Genomic DNA, 17,565 nt, shown 5'->3' with positions numbered 1-17,565 from the left:
GTGGTCATTCAAAGCTTCCAAAAAATCGTTCACACTTCTTAGGGCCAATATGTTCATTATGATCATTTCGGCTTTAGTTCGCCCGCAAGATATTTTTTGGACATATTAGATTCACTGAACACGTTTATTGAAACCATGACCGCACAGTACAAGCTCCCATAGCTTAGATTGTGTTGTACTGTGTGGTAGACTAATGACAGTTTACCAGCAATGGTTTTCACATCGTCGTTTGTTAGGCCTTTGCTCAGGTGAGGAGAGCTGAAGAAAGTAGTTACCTGGGATGATGTAGTGACCTCATTTGCTTTGTTTTTGTAACCTAAAAGCAAATACAAAAAGTTAACTCAGAAAATTGCCAATTACTAATTATTACGCGCTGAACAGTGAGAGATATATATTTTCGAATACATAGTAATAATTTATTACCTGAATTATTCATGAGCTGTACACAATCGTTCTTGTCGCCATGTACGATGCTAAACTCACATTTGCAGATTGAGCAGTTTGCTGCATAAGCTGGTCCAATTCAGGAATATAAAGCTTCCTACTTCGTAAGATATGTACACATATATTTTGTTTTCTTTTTTGGTAGCGTTTTAGCATCGTCCTCGTTGCTCATCATAAAATCTTGAACAACCATTCACACACAGTGAGCACTGGCGTTGAAACGAAGTCACGTGTAACCATCAAGCGTCGGTTGAGCCTTTCTAAGGTAATCGATAGCCATAATGTCGATATATTAGTAGAGTCAGTAATCTGCTGTCCAACGTTTCAGCGGATTGTGATCGAGCGCGCAAAATTTAAATGCTTGAAAAATATTTTGTACATTTCGTTAAAAAAGTTAAAAACTGGAGAAGGACGTCTAATGAGCCTGAGAATGCGGGAGCCGGGAGGCTACGAAAAAATATGTTCAAATACGGGACATCCCGGGAAATACGGGAAAGTTGGTCGCTCTACCTGCGTGATCGTTCCAAAAAAAGTTATTCGTAATAGTAATCCCTAAGTGTTTAGCTGAATTTACAGCCTTTAGATTTGTGTAACTTATCGTGTAACCGAAATGTTGCGGATTCCTTGTCGTACTCTTGTGGATCACTTAGACGCTAATGTTCATAATAGTGAGAGTAACGTTGTGGGTGGAGGGGGGGGGGGGCTAGCTAATATCTAATTGCACACAGGGGCAATGGTGAGTGGATGGATGGGAGCCACTGATATAGGCTAAGGGTGGTGTTATAGGGTAGTGCTAGTTTTTTGTGCTTGTACAGTGTGTCTTGCGCATTGAAGAACCGAAATCACTCACAATGAATATGCAGTCTGTGCGTAATATCAATCCACTGGTAAACCCTTGTAGAACAGTATTTGGCTAGAATGGAATATCAGTGATACAGTTTTGACATCATGAAGAATGAGATCGAAGAATGCTACGTAATTGGTAAGTTTGAGATTTCGACTAAACTGCCTGTATAGGGGACGTGTGCACGAAGATTTTCCTAATGTTTGTTACCGGTTGCTTGTCAGAAGTGACAGTGTCAAGCCGAGAAGAGGCCTGAGAGTGCCAACACTTTCGGAAGATGTCATTGGCCGACACCGCTACCGACGATCACGCGTCTAGACGACAAATGATCGACAACTCTGGTACTGAATCTCGATTACAAGTCGCTAAAGTGACGATTTGTTGTGTCAGCCCTTTCGTCTCGCACGAAAATGAGATATTCGTATAGTTATCAGCGTGAGTGGCTAGCAGCAGTGCACGCCGTGGGCAGGCGGCCGCTGCGCTGTCCGCGACCTTGCGTCGCTCTGCCCCACCTTTCCACGTTCCACAACTCTCTCACACACGTCGCCTCGCCGAGCTCCCTCACACACTTTGTGACAGCGGCATTTCGGCTTCCATGCTTATATCTTCCGCTGCGGGCATTAAATTATTTTACATTTCGCGTCATTTTCTAGCTGTTATCTGTAGTGTTCACTACTGGCTCAGAGCCAACGTTCCCGCACTGATATATTCGCCAATAAACTTAAATGAATATTTCCGAAAAACTTCTTACTTTTATTGTGACTTCGTGCGCAGCTTTTGTTTTTTCTGCGCCCAACACAGCAACGTCTCCTGTTAAACACCAAGAGACTGTTCTTCATATTCTTGTCATTATCATTTTTTAAATTATAGTTGCTATTAGTTATTGGCACACTCATTTTTATATGGTACTGATGTAATGATAACGGTTTTACATAAAAAGTAGTCACTATGTTCTTGAAGAACTCGCCGAACTATTTTTCAGGTGTCGAGTACAATTACCTTCTGCGTTTCGCAACAGTTACGACTAAAATAAGTCTCGAAACTTTTTGGACGTGCGTTCTTCCACGGAATGTTTAGACTTCCATTCTTCCGAGTCACGCTTAGTGTCTAAAAAGCTTTTTAGATACCTATAATCCTGAAAAAATTGACGCCTGAAATCTACAAAATTTTTAGTCATGTATATAATACTGTTTACAATCATCACCCAATCTGGGGTTTCAGATTGCGTCATCCAATCAAATTCTTGATATCTTCCCCCTACGGGTCTGGGGGTTAGAATAGGCCCGTGGTATTCCTGCCTGTCGTAAGAGGCGACTAAAAGGAGTCTCACAGTTTTCGGCCTATGAGTTCAGGTCCCATTCTATGGTTTGACCTGCCACATTCATAATTCTACAGAAGTGCGGGCCATATGGGGAAGGACGCCTTACGTGGTGCACGAGTGCCCTTAGATTCGTTCTTCTGAATCTCTTGTCATGGTTTTGCATCTCCACCTGCATTCAACTATTTGAGCGAGGACACTTTCCGGGGTATGTCATCTTCTTCCATTGTCTCCTGTCCTCTTTCGCCCCCATGACAATATTGGATTTCTCTGCACCCAATATCCAGCATGGTAGCCAGTCCGTTGTGGTGGGGCCGTCATGTACTCATTTGATGTAGCCCCGTGACAACATAGGGATCGCACTGCTGATGCCTGAACTGTAAACTCCACACATATGCCAAGGAGTAGATGCCTGTCTTCCTGGGGCATCAGGACTCCCGGCAACGGCCATCATGCCAATTGGTCTTTGCTGTGGCTGGATGGCGCCCGTGGGGAGAGCCCCTGATCAGAGTGGGTGGCATCACGGCGGATGACCCGTAGTGAAGCGGACTAAGTCATCTCTTACTGGTGACCATACAGCACCAGCAGTCTCCAAGAAGGGCAAGATAGAGGAATGTAGAGCTACAGAACGGAGAGAGCCATATTCGCCTCTGTTTTCAGTCTGTAGCAGAATTGATGCGGACTCTTTTCTACCTACGAAGCCTCAGTTTTCCGTTGAACATCTTGAGGATAAGTTTGGAGAAGTGACAGCGAGGTCCAAGATCCGAAACGGCGCAGTCTTGATTCAGACAGCATCCCCAGCTCAATCCTGAGCGTTACTCGCCTGTGACAAGCTAGGTTATATTCCTGTTTCCGTCACTCCCCATAAAAGCCTCAACAAGGTCCAGGGGATTATTTTCCATAGTGACCTCCTCTTGCAGTCTGACGACGAGATCCGCGCCAATTCAGTGTGGCACAAGGCACATAATCAGCCATTGATCTCTCGGTTTGCAGTCCTGGCCTTCTCCCATCTATCCACTGGAGAGCACATGACGACTCGTGTGGTAGTGACCACTTCCTCATCTTCCTGTCGCTGCCCCCGCGTCAGGCCCACGGACGCTTACCTAGATAGACTTTAAATAAGGCATACTGGGAAGCCTTCACATTTTCACCTTTTCTGTCGTCGTCCCCCCGCCCCCCACATGGTAACATCATCAATGTGGTGGTTGAGCAGGTAGCTACAACGATCGTTTCTGCGGCGGAAAGGGCGATCCCTCGTTCTTTAGGGTGCCCCCGGTGAAAGGCAGTCCCTTGTTGGTCGCTGTAAGTCGCTGAGGCAATTTAGGAGCGTCGGCGAGCTCTACAGCGGCATAAGCGGCACCCTTCCGTGGAGCACCTCATAGCCTTTAAACAGCTCCGTGCCCACGTTCGCCAGCTTACCAAAAAGCAGAAACAGGAGTGTTGGAGAGGTACGTGTCGACCATTAGGTGCCATACGTCACCTTTCCAAGTCTGGGCAAATATCAAACGAGTTTTTGGGTACCAGACCCCAACATGTGTACCCGCTGTTAACATAAATGGCATGTTATCTACCGACGCAAACGCGATTGCTGAGCACTATGCTCGAGCCTCTGCATTGGAGAATTACCCCCCAGCCTTTCACACTCTCAAACGGGGGCTGGAAGTAAAAGCCCTCTCGTTCACTACACGCCACAGTGAATCCTATAACGCCCCATTTACAGAGTGGGAGCTCCTCAGTGCCCCAGCACATTGCCCAGACACAGCTCCTGGGCCCGATCAGATTCACAGTCAGATGATTAAACATCTCTCGTCTGACTACAAGCGACATCTCCTCGTCATCTTCAAACGGATCTGGTGCGATGGCGTCTTTCCATCGCACTGGCGGGAGAGCACCATCATACCAGTGCTCAAACCCGGCAAAGACCCGCTTGGTGTCGATAGCTACCGGCCCATCAGTCTCACCAACGTTCTTTGTAAGTTGCTGGAACGTATGGTGTGTCGGCAGTTGGGTTGGATCCTGGTGCCACGTGCCTACTGGCTCCGTGCCAGGGTGGGTTTCACCTGGGTCGCTCTACCACTGATAATCTTGTGTCTGTCAAGTCTGCTATCCGAACAGCCTTTTCGAGACGCCAATACCTTGTTGCCATCTCTTTTGATTTATGAAAAGTGTATGACACCACCTGGCGACAATATATCCTTGGCACATTATACGAGTGGAGTATCCGAGGCCTGCTCCCCATTTTTATCCAGAATTTCCTGACGCTTTGTTTTTCTGTGTCGAAGTTGGTGCCTCCCATAGTTCCCCCCATATCCAGGAGAATGGGGTCCTGCAGGGCTCTGTATTGAATGTCTATTTTTAGAAGCGGTTTACAGTCTAGCAGCAGCTATAGGGCCATCCGTCTCACCCCCTCTGTATGCAGACGACTTCTGCATTTCGTACTGCTCCACCAGTACTGGTGTTGCTGAGTGGCGCCTACAGGGAGCCATCAACAAGGCGCAGTCAAGGGCTCTAGCCCACGACTTTCAGTTTTCGGCCGCAACGTCGTGTTTTATGCACTTCTGTCGGCGTCGTACCGTTCATCGGGAACCAGAACTTTATGTTACTGATGATCCCCTCACTGTAGTGACTGGTTTTCGGTGCTCGATTTACTTGGCTTCCTCACCTTCGGCAGCTTAAAGTGCTGGCAGCATCTCAGTGCCGTCTGCTGCCTTAGCAACACCAATAGCGGTGCAGATCGCTCTAAGCTGCTGCAGCTATACAGAGACCTTGTTCAATCCCGCCTTGACTAAGGGAGTCTGGTTTATGGTTCGGCGGCGTCCTCAGCGTTGCGTTTAGTCGACCCGGTACACCAATGTGGCGTTCGACTAGCGACGGGAGCTTTTAGGACGAGTCCGGTGACCAGCGACCTTGCAGAGGCTGAAGTCCCTCCATTGCAGGTCAGGCGTGCAGAACTGCTCGCCAGTTACATGCACACGTTCGTAGTTCTCCTGCTCATCCGAATTACCGTCTCCTTTTCCCACACATGGCGGTTCATCTCCCGCATCGGCGGCCCAGGTCAGGGCTTCCAATTGCAGTTCGTGTCCGATCCTTCCTATCTGAACTGGAGTCCTTGCCTTTGCCACCTATACTCTAAGTCCAATCGCGTACACCTCCACGGTGTACACCTAGGCCGCGGCTTCGCCTGGACTTTTCACATGGCGCAAAGGAGTCAGTTCATGCCGCGGCTCTCCACTGTCACTTCATCTCGCTTCTTGACATGTACCGAGGCCATGAAGTGGTTTACACCTACGGCTCGATGGCTGATAGTCACGTCGGCTTCGCATATGCCCATAGAGGACATATTGAACAGCATTCATTGCCCTATGGCTGCAGTGGTTTCACTGATGCGCTGGTGGCTGTATCTCGTACTCTTGAGCACATCCGTTCATGCTCTGGGGGGTTTCTTCTGTGTACTGACTCCTTGAGCAGCCTACAAGCTATCGACCAGTGCTATCCTCGTCATCCTTTGGTGGCGACCATCTTGGAGTCAATCTTTGCCCTGGAATAGTCCAATCGTTCAGTGGTGTTTGTCTGGACCCCAGGACACGTCGGAATCCCAGGGAACCAACTTGCTGACAGACTGGCCAAACAGGCTACACGGAAACCGCTTATGGAGATTGACATTCCAATAACTGACCTGCGTTCGTTTTTACGTCGCCAGGTTTTTCGGCTTTGGGAGACGGGATGGCGTAGTCTCAGTATGCACAACAAACTGGGTGCCATTAAGGAGGCTACGAATGTGTGACAGTCCTCCATGCGGGCCTCTCGCAGGGACACTGGGTTTCTGCCAGCTCCGCATTGGCCATGCTTGGGCGATCCACGGCGACCTCCTGCGCCGTGAAGACCCGCCTCAGTGTCGATGCGGCGCTCGGTTGACAGTGGCCCATATATTCTGGTGCACTGTTCCACTTTGACTGCCCTGCGACGAAATCTTCGGTTACCGGTTTATCTGATAACGCCTCATCGGCTGATTTAGTTTTACGATTTATTCGTGTGGGTGGTTTTTTATCATTTGATCTCTTTGTCCCTCTGTGTCCTCGATCCTAGTGGTTTTAGGATGGAGGTTTTAATGTGTTGCAGAGTGGCTGGCTTCTCCTTTTTATTCTCTCGGTCAGCCAGCCATGGTAATCTGTTTTGTCATGTCCGCAGCTCGTGGTCGTGCGGTAGCGTTCTCGCTTCCCACGCGCGGGTTCCCGGGTTCGATTTCCGGCGCGGTCAAGGATTTTCTCTGCCTCGTGATGACTGGGTGTTGTGTGCTGTCCTTAGGTTAGTTAGGTTTAAGTAGTTCTAAGTTCTGGGGGACTGATGACCATAGATGTTAAGTCCCATAGTGCTCAGAGCCATTTTTTGTTTTGTCATTTTAATCTCTTTCTTGCGTTTCTGTGGTTTTCTTCTCCCCTTTTTTCCATTAAGTGTTTGCGTCACTTCCGTCGTTCTTGTGGTTTTTCCTTTCCATTCTGTGTTATAAGTCTTACTTGTTTTATTCTCACCCTTGTGGCATTGTTTTATTCGGAACAAGGGACGGATGACATAGCAGTTTGGTCCCCCCCCCTCCTCCTCCCACCCCCCCACCCCCCCATTTAAACCAACCAACCAATCTTGATATCTATTAAAAGAAATAGCTCATTACTAAAACGAATCAAATGCTATGGTGTAGAAGGCCATTGTCTCTTCTTCATATTTCGAAATCAAATTAATTTTTTCTTGGTTAGGGTTCTCATTCTTTAATTTGTTCAAATTAATTTTCGTTTGCAAATCAGCTGGCGGCAGTCTTCCTTTCCTTCAGACATCTTTGCGTGTCTGTTAATATATTTCTTATTTCAGTTATCGAGACTTTATTCTTCTCCATGCTTTTTATATATTTTTTTCGAACAGAGCCAAGTTTGACTGCAGAAACGTGAAGTAAATTTCACAGATCGGGCTACTGAAAAAAAAAATCTGAAATTATTTTAGGTGGCCTGTCTTTGGCGTCAAAAAATTGTTGTAATGCAATCCAAAGCTTAAAAATTCACTCAACTGCGGGCATCTAACGACAGCCATCTTGTTTTTCAATGAGGTAGAAGAGCCTGATGATTGACATCAACGTATAAGTAGAGCTCTTTCAATATGTCGACAGTTATGTCTGCGGTAATGCTTGATATAGTATTGTGGAGAATATGGGCAGGGCATCAAATCCCTTGTACATTTTTTCCTAGTTCTTCTTAATTTGGTGAAACATATTCCGCTGGCCGCGTCGATGAAAGCCTCCGATGGTGTTTGGTTTGTGGGGCACTCAACTGCGCCCGTACGAAGTCCCAATTTTTATGCAATCCAATTTAGGCACTGCCACGAATAATGATGATAACACAAACATCCAGTCTTGGGGCAGAGAAAAATCCCCAACCTAGCCGGGAATCGATCCCAGGACCCCGTGATCCAGAGGCAGCAACGCTAGCAACTAGACCACGAGCTACGGACAAAGGCCTACAAGGTTGGCATTGGTATTGTCTCCACAAAATTCCGTTAATTTATCTAAAGGAATTTGTAGTTGTCTGAAAGTGTCTAGATAAGACTTTGCAATTGTCTCCGATGTTTCGTTATTCAGCGAATCAAACTTAAACTGCTTCTGTTGGACTCAGTCAGTTTCAGGAAAGTATTCAACATTTAACGGAAAAATGTTTTCAGCCTTGCTGTTATAGCCACGGCGTCGTGTTTATGTGGTCACGGTGTTGAACTGCGAAGAGGGAAATCCGTGGTCAATGTCCCTCGTGCACTGTATTTATTTCACAAAATTATGAACTGTTCATCCAGTCATTGACGTGTCTGTTGGCTGTATTCAAATTTGTGTCTGTGTCGTAGTGTAACGTCCGTTTGCAACAGTGAGGAGTAAAGTAAGGAATCTCGAGACGTACGTACCTCACATCTGTTCTACACATGTACCACATGTTATGACACTTGTGTTCCATTTTATAAGTGTTGGCCTTTGAAATCTTTCTTATAACATAGTTCACACCAGTTTATTTGTTGATTTCGTTTCTGTGAGAGGCCGGTGTGGCATCTCCCTTGCTCTCGGTATTCATCAGTGACAATTATTTGCGATCGCAATATATTCTTGCCACATGACTCATATTCCTTAACCAGTGTATAATGTGACAATAGCCATGACTATAGAAGGAGAACAGACTTGTTAATGACCGGTCAGACAGGCATAATTTTGTGGAAAAAAAACATGGGCACCAGGGAGATTTTAAACACAGATCTCGGTCTATGCGGTCCAAGACCGTGACCACATAACCACGACACCGTGGCTATTCAAATTCGCTCGATGTTGCACATCTTGAGCTTGGACCGTTCACTGTTTCGATTTTGCTTCTATTTTACAGTTCAGTACACCTTCTTCCTGTTTTCGTGCTTCATCTGTGTTCAGTTTTTGACGGACTGTCCACTGGCTCGCTTTACCACTAAATCTGAGGAGGGTGCGACGTGGAGTTTCCCTTGTCAGGAAGCAAGGGCTCTCGTATTCCATAGATCATGTACTCCAGGAGATTTTGCTCTCTTAAAAGAGAGAAGAACGGCAAGCATGGGAAGAAGAAGGTGAAACACATTCCTACTGTTCTTTGCGAATGACAAGGCGTGGGGCCGATAACGGCTCCCATGACTTTCGTCTTATGCAGAATATCCTTAAATTCGCCGTTCAAAATGACGCGCGCCCAATTGTTAGCAATTTAAACGACTTTTATACATATGTTTTGGAGCATATGTTCAAATTAATGAATTCAGTGCTTCAGTGTTGGTCCGTGTGTAGGCTCCAAAGCATCTCACCATCAGATTGTCGTCAGTCAGATGTTTGTACATATCGGTAATAGCTTTACTGACTTCACTCCTGAATGGTGGCTTATGACCAAAAGTATCCAATGTCCCGTTCATCTCAGCTTGCTTCCATTTTCACCAACTTACAGAACTGTAGCCATGCTGCAGATTGTTATTCGTTAAACGCCTTTGGTAGTGTCGCGATAACCAGTTTTTTCATCTCACTTTTATCGAAATATGTGTGAGACACCTGGTGGGCCAGTAAAACACAACACATATATCTACAGTTTTTGCGACCCAGACTATGGGCGATTCCATTGAAACGTGATTTTCAGGTATAACGACTAATTTCCCGGCAAAATCCTTTTGATCACCTGTTCTACAGGTCAGTGGAATTTGGAGTCGTCGGGACAATTCTTTCTCGTCGTTGCGATATTAACAAACACCAATGGTTACACGATGTAATCGAAATCTGTTCCATATGTTTACAAGAACTGAAAGAGAGAGACTGAGACGGATCCTTTTTCTATAATAGTTACTACGCTGCATTGCAAAATATTTTTCAGTTAGTTCATTTGAGTGCCACGCATACGGCATATCTGCCAATCTTCGAAAACACAACGCTATTCGTTATTAGTTCTGGGATAAAACACGTTTCTTGAACAATAATAGAGTTCTGTAATGGAACTTTCGTGACCTTTACCTTTATAGAATTAGAAAAAATAAGAGGGTGCGAGCTCACACCTATTAGATGACAGTAGTACACAGTTTATACTGGACTGTGGGAGGTAATCCACAATTCGATTCCTGACGTGCGGTCGTCAAGAGTTCCCATCGTAAAGTCGCTGCACAACTTGCACAACTTTCTCTTCGATATGCTTTGTTAATGTCGCATTTATTACGTACTAACGGCAGCATGAGTAGGAATTTCACTCTGCAAATCACTCTATATGGAATAATTCCGGGTTTTTTGAGAATCTGAATGTTTCCTCAGTTGGCCAGCTAGCATTGGCCACAGTCGGTTTATTTGGTTTTCGTCATGTTCCCAATAATGCATTCATGATTCATCGCTGCTGCTAACTGATTTGATAAAAGCTCCCATTTACCATCAATTGACGTGGACAATAGTACCACTGCCTTTGTATATATTAGGTAAAACTGAGTTTTCTTTGTTTTTCAAATAAGCCATGAACAGATAAGAAATTATCTAGGAATCCGTAGGGAGAAATCAGCGTTAGTCTTTCCCCGTTAACCGCTGTTCGATAAAATTAATTTGAAACAGATTTGATTACGTTCACCATATCTATAGTTAAGATGATGATCTTTGGAATACGAGCGTTGCTCATTATAAGGATAGCGCCTCGCAGCTTGTACATTACTAGAGAAAGTGTAGGAGCCGATCTTGTTTGGATTATTTGTTTATACTGTCTATAGTCAAGTTTCTGGTGTTTCAAGAGGAAGTCATTGATTTCAGTATCTCATCGCGATGCATTAAGTTGTAAATCCTTGCGTGACGCTGTTGGGCTTTAAGGGAAACATGCAGACAATTGATCTCAAATTTCCCTTAATTATATTACAAGGCCAGTAACGCATTGTGCGTTACGAGCGAAAGCAAATAAGTGCTTCCGGCAAGCTTTCCGTTCGTTAACTCGTCTGCCTGCAGTTAATGTGGCTGCCCGAAAACCGGCTGACAGTCCTTGGTTGAGACTGGAATATTGCATACAGCTGGTTTCTAAACATGTAACGTCGAATGTTGTAAGTGCGCTTGGAGAGACTAGATGATACGAGGGACACGTCGGTTAAAACTTATTCTACACGTTGAGCAAACTAACTGGCAGTTCTCACGGATGTTTGGTACTGTATACCGTAAGTGCCTAATAAACATGCAGTCCCCATAGACTCACAGCCGGAGTCAGTCGACTCACACAAATGGGGGAGGGCTGCTATCGCCGGGCCACCTAAGAAAAATGTGTGTTAAAAGCCACAGATATTGTAATAAACATCTTTTGCGTTTCACCATAGTAGACAAAGAAGCCATAAATATTCACTATACCGAAATATTTGGGAAATGAAAACAAGTGTCATCGGCGCAATCAACGAGCTTTCATTGAGCCAGGCATTTCCGTGAGCGGTCTGTAGAGCAATAGGTCGTAAATATTACAAACGTGTAAGTAAGTGTCGATAAATGTCTTATTTTTAATTGGTATATTTTTGTTGGCATCTGAAACCGAATAACACGCATTCGAAACCATGGAGACTAAAAGTAAAAATGTCGTCCTCGAAGGTGGTGAAAAAAAATTTGATAGATTATCAAAACACTCACAGATTATTAGTAAACAAATAACGAAAACCGTTACTAAAATTTTATTTATAGTGGCTACTTAGGCCTAAGATTAGACAAACTTTGAGATGGCTCATTGAAGGTAACTCGCGCTTCGTTGCTTAACAACACGTAGTCTCCACCAAGAACGGGTGACTTTATATTGTGCATATGACAAAATAGTGCGAACTGCTCTTACTTTCCAATCATAGTTGCAGAAATTTAATCACTGTTACCATATCAGTACGACGCTTCAATCATTAATAATATTAGATTACAAGAATATAGTGTAAATGGTTTTTCACTGTTGATTTGTGTCTTCATCGAACAACTCACCACTAAGATGGCGAATCTTTGGCAACACAGGGTACACTGAATGACCACAAGCATGTACGTATTGAAATGGAGCCAGCTTATGGATAGCAACCTTCCCCTACCTGGATGTAACACTTATGCAGCTATGAAATTGAGTGAGCACATGGGCTGGGTCGTAGGTGAAGCAGATGACAGACATCGGTTCATTGGTTGGACACTGGAAAAATGCAGTTAGTTTACTAAGGAGATAGCTTGCAAAACACCCATGTGACCTTTACTAAAATATTGCTCAAGTAAATGAGACCCATGCCAAATAAGATAAGAAATGCTGAAAATACACAAAGGACAACAGCGCGAGTGAAAACCTGAACTGGCATACTTTTGAAGGTACACGCCAACTATTTGCGGAATCCTAATTTCAAAGTTTCACGAACTATTATTGAGGAAGCTAGGAATATACAACAGACTTCTACTTATCACTCCGTGAGGATCGTGAAAAAAATATTAGACTAATCACAGCGTGTACAGGGGCGTTGAAGTTCCATACGCGAATTCGACGAGGTCGACATAGTGGGAAATAGCCATCTGCCACGCATTCCACAGTGGTTTGCAGAGTGTGGGTGTAAATGTAGAACAGTCTACGTTCTTACTGGTGAGTTTTCGCGCCACATGTAGTACTCAGCTGCGATGGCTGGCCCCGGGGGCGAACAACACCTGTGAAAAATGAACTTCCACAGTTCAAAATTTTACAAATTCGACTTGAGAAAATTTGTTAGCCATCAATCCAAACTCAGAATTGCAAAGAAACAGACGGCATGCCTATAAGGTTTGATACTTGAGTTTAAAATACATAATTAAGCTCGCATAAACGTTTAAAGTTTGCACAGAAAGGGAAATAAACAGAAAAGACATTGAAGAATGTATAAAATCTTTCACCACGAATCTGGATCCACATACTCTGATGAGACACTATGACTGTCTACTTAATAATTTGTCAGTCCCCCTCCCCCCCCCCCCCCCCCCCCCTGTGTGAAACGTAATGCAGCAGGTTTCTAGTGATATGTGGCACTAGATGTCTACGCACAGGTCATGCAATTCCCGTAAATTACAGGCTACACAAGTATAGTTGATGGCTTTTGGGCTCGGAGCTGACGCCGGATAGCATCCGAGATGTGTTCCATTTGGTTCGAATCTGGTCGCCAAGAAAACTTGAAATTCACTGTCATTCTCTTCAAACCACGTCTTGCTCTTTAAACTGCTGTAGCAAGATTCTACGCTTGTGACTCGGAAGGTTATTCTGGTGGAAGATGCCATCGCCATTGAGGAAGAGATGAAGCAGGGAAGGGATGTAGGTGTTCCGCAATAATGGTTCAAATGGCTCTGAGCACTATGGGACTTAACATCTGAGGTCATCAGTCCCCTAGAACTTAGAACTAGTTAAACCTAACTAACATAAGGACATCACACACATCCATGCCCGAGGCAGGATTCGAACCTGCGACCGTAGTAGTCGCGCGGTTCCGGACTGAGCGCGTGAACCGCTAGACCACCGCGGCCGGCCGTTCCGCAATAATGTTCGCGTAGTCCGCAGCTGTCGTAGTGTCTTAGATTAGTGCAACAGGTTCCATGGAAGCCCAGCATAGTTTCGTTCCCTCCATCGGCCTTCGTCCGCGACTCTGTGCCTGTTTCTAGTAGCCGTTGGCCCAAATGACGGCGCATCCGGACACGACCATGGAGCTGGTGTAACAAGAAAAACAATTCTTCCGACCAGGCAACACGTTTACACTGATCTAGAGTGCAGTCTCGATGATCCTGTGCCCACTGCAATCCTAATTGTTTTGTATGTCCATCCTCCTGATTTAAGGTTTGAGGACTTCGGCCGTTCACTTACGTAGTAAAATGGAACACCTGCAGCCGTCCTTTCGGTGTTGCTTATTATGTAGCTACCAGTTTCGGTGATTCAATAGTTGGTAGTTGATAGTTGCTGACACGACATCGCTATTTCAATCTACAGAAACCAGTTCATAGATGTTGGACACTGATGGGATGGTGTATACGATTGGAATTCACCACCTCACCGTCAGTTAAGGTCTGGAGAAGATAAACTAAATCACCGAAACTGGCAGCTAAATAATAAACAACAGCGAAAGGACGGCTGCAGGTGTTCCATTTTACTACAGTCATAACTGAGGATGTCGAGTCAACGTAGGAAAATAAAAAGCCCCGTGTTCAACAGTGAGCGCTGAACGTTGAGCTCCGAATCACCTGTGACTGCATCAGCTTTCGTCAGATATCTCCACTTGCCCTGCTTTACTGACTGGTACAGCCTCCGATGAAGCGTCGACGCCCAACATCATGTCGCCTACTCCTGGTTTCTTTGTTCTTCTGGCACTTTCCATTGATGATCATGGTAGTAGCACGCAAATAGCCTATCGGTTTCGCCGTTTCAGAGATTCTCGTTTTCAGGCACCGGGACATAACAGTCTGCTCTTTGTCAATGTCTCTTATATCAGAGGATTTCCTTATTTACAGCCCTTACCGACCTTTGTATGAACAGCTTCTGTAACCTACATAAGGCATACGACACAGCTTTGCGCATCACATTTAAGTTACCCTCTATGACTGGAGCTTCCATGACCCCCTTACGATTTATTTCCGCGAGTTTTTATCTCATCGGCCCTTCTGGGTTCACTTCACTCAGCGCCCCTCAGATTCAGGAGAACGGTATCTCACAGGGTTCTGTGTTAAGTGTCACACTCTTCCTCGTAGCCATCAACGGGCTTGTAACATCGGTCAGGCCTGTGGTCACCCTGGCATTGTACGGTGATGATTTTTGCATCTGGTGCAACTCCCACTCGGTAACACCTGCTGAGTGCCGACCCCAAGGCGCCATCCGACAGGCCTTTGTGTGGGTCATCTCCCATGGCTTCCAGTTTTCTCCCTCCAATTTTTGCATTTTTGTCGTTGATCCACAGTTCACCCCGATCCAGAACTTTATTTAGGCGACCAGCTCCTCGATGTTGTAGCACAGCCACGTTTTATGGGCCTTACTTTTGATAAAAAGCTGATGTGGCTGCCCCATATTCGTCACCTAAAGACTACATACATGCGGAAGCTTAATGCTCGCCACTTCCTGGTCCACACATCTTGGGGTGCACCTGTGCCACTCTTCTCAATCATTACCACACTCTGGTCTTGTCCAGACTGAATTATGGTAGTCAGGTTTATGGCTCAGCGGCTCCTTCCACTCTGCAAATACTTGACCGTGTTCGCCATTGTGGGATGCGTCTGGCTATTGGTGCCTTTCGCACTAGTCCCGTTGACAGTCTCCTCGCAGAAGTGGGGATGCCCCCTCTACAAATACGCTGAAGCAAACACTTGGTTTCTTACGCAATCGCCGTTCGCCAATTCCCTGAACATCCCTTGTACTCTGTCCCTTTGCAAATTAGGGGATGTCTCCCTCCTGGTAACCACCCGTAGATGAGATTGCCAGTTGGAATGCGTCTCACTTCCCTCTGCTGGGATCCCCATCTCCACTCACTGGAATGTATCCCGTGTATTTCCTCCCACACCCTCCCGTGGACAGTGCCAAGACCACGGACTAGGGCGGACCTATTCCAGGGTCCTAAGGTCTCTGGCGTCTTGTATGTGCCATCCTTGTAGAGCTCCAGGGTGCCACCATCTTCTAGACAGATGGTTCTAAGACAATAGATTAGGCGCGATTTGCTTTCTCGTCTCTTACAGGCTTAGAGCACCATTTATTGCCGGGATAATGTAGTGTGTTCACAGCATAGCCTATAGCGATTCACAGACCCCTATATTTTCTTTCTCAGGCCCTCCACAGTGTTTTAATTTGTACGGACTCAATAAGCAGCCTGCAGGCTATCGACTGATGCTACTTTCGTCACTCTTTGGTCTCTGCTGTCTATGACCTTCTCTCTGCCTTTGGCCATGTCGCCTGCTCAGTTGTCTTTGTCTGGGTCCCATGTCATGTGGGCATCCGAGGGAATGAACTGGCAGACAGTTTGGCAAGAGAAGCAGATACTTACCCCCCCCCCCCCCCCTGCATTCCCTTTCATAATTCCAGCTGCGAATATGTCAAGCCTCTCTTTGTCTTAAAGCGGAATACCATCTAGTGCGCTACTGCTTACAGTAATAAACTCCGCACAACCAATGAGTCTACTGCAGTTTAGCGCTCTTCCTTCCATTCCTCGCGGAAGGAGTCCACTGTCTTATGCTGTCTATGCATTGGTCACACCAGGCTCACTCATGTTTCCCCTTGCGTAATGAACCACCCCAACAATGTGATTGTGGAGCCAGACTGACGGTATCCCATATATTGCTGGAATTTCCCCTTATTTTGGCCCTTCATCCCAAGAAGCCTTAAATTTAATATTGGCAGACGATTCACAGATGGTTGAACTGGTCCTCGGTTTCCTCTGTGAAAGTGGTTTTTATTTTTAGATATAAGGTTTCGCTTTACTCCTGAAACAGGGACGGGGTGCAGGACCACTCCCCCCTTTGCAAATGACCGCTCTTTTGTCCCTCTGTTTTCCGAGTTTTTAGATTTGGACTACCCTTTTATACCTTCTACTCTGTGTTTTTTAACTTTCTCGTTTTATAGTTTGACTCCTCTCCACTTTTAGTGGTTCCTCTCTGTTCCAGGTGACTGTTCGTGGGACTGATGACCTCACTGTTTAGTACCATACCCGCTTCAGTGAATCAATCAATTAGAATGATTACTCATTCGGTTCTGCTCTGCTTATACAGGGTGCTCTAAAATTCCCCTCACATATTTCTAGGACTTGTGGAGGGGACTGAGTAGACAATATTTTGAATTGGATCACATGTTCTTAAACGGATGCAACAGGGTAGTTATGGTGGGAGAGGGGGGGGGGGGCAATGCCTAAGCCGGTTCGGCGGATTTCATTTGATGACCATCCTATCTCTCTGACGTGGTTCGAACCTCACTTGCATGTTTGTGAGTGTTGGAGCATCCGCTCACTTTTCGTGTCATGTTCGGGAATATTTGAAACAACGGTTCGGACACACATGGCTAAGCCGAGGTGATCCAATTGTATGGCCTTCACGATCACCATATTTGATTCCATTGGGCTCGTACCTCTGGGACCGAATGAAGAGTTTTGTTTGCGAGACTCTGTAGAGGTAGAAGAATATCTGGTGGCACGACTTGCGGTCGCTGCACGACAGATTGCAGACACACCGGGTGTGATGGCGCATGTGTACCACGCTATCATTCGTTAGTTGAATGTGTGGACTGAACTTGGTGGTCGCTATATCGAACCATACTTACAGTGATCAGAATGCCAAAGAAAAAGACAAAACGGTGTAAGCTGAACTGTAACAAATATAGTTTGTGAAAACTGATTAAGTTTCCTCTGTTATTAACGAATGGAATTGTAAAACAGATGATGTGCTGGGTCACATCTAATAAATTTCTTGTAAAGGCGGTCGCGTTACCAACATGTTTTCGAA

General features: G+C 45.6%; 1 protein-coding gene across 1 annotated transcript in view; it reads left to right on the top strand.

Moving 5' to 3' along the window:
* LOC126477750 (charged multivesicular body protein 7) overlaps window positions 1-17,565 on the top strand; it is a 219,130-nt gene that overhangs the window by 70,318 nt on the left and 131,247 nt on the right. The gene's annotated exons all lie outside the window — the stretch shown is intronic.

This window comes from Schistocerca serialis, chromosome 1 (genome assembly GCF_023864345.2).
Source record: "Schistocerca serialis cubense isolate TAMUIC-IGC-003099 chromosome 1, iqSchSeri2.2, whole genome shotgun sequence".
In the NCBI taxonomy this organism is placed as follows: Eukaryota; Metazoa; Arthropoda; class Insecta; order Orthoptera; family Acrididae; genus Schistocerca; species Schistocerca serialis.
The sequence above is the reverse complement of the archived record's forward strand: the minus strand, read 5'-3'. Positions and strand labels throughout refer to the sequence as shown.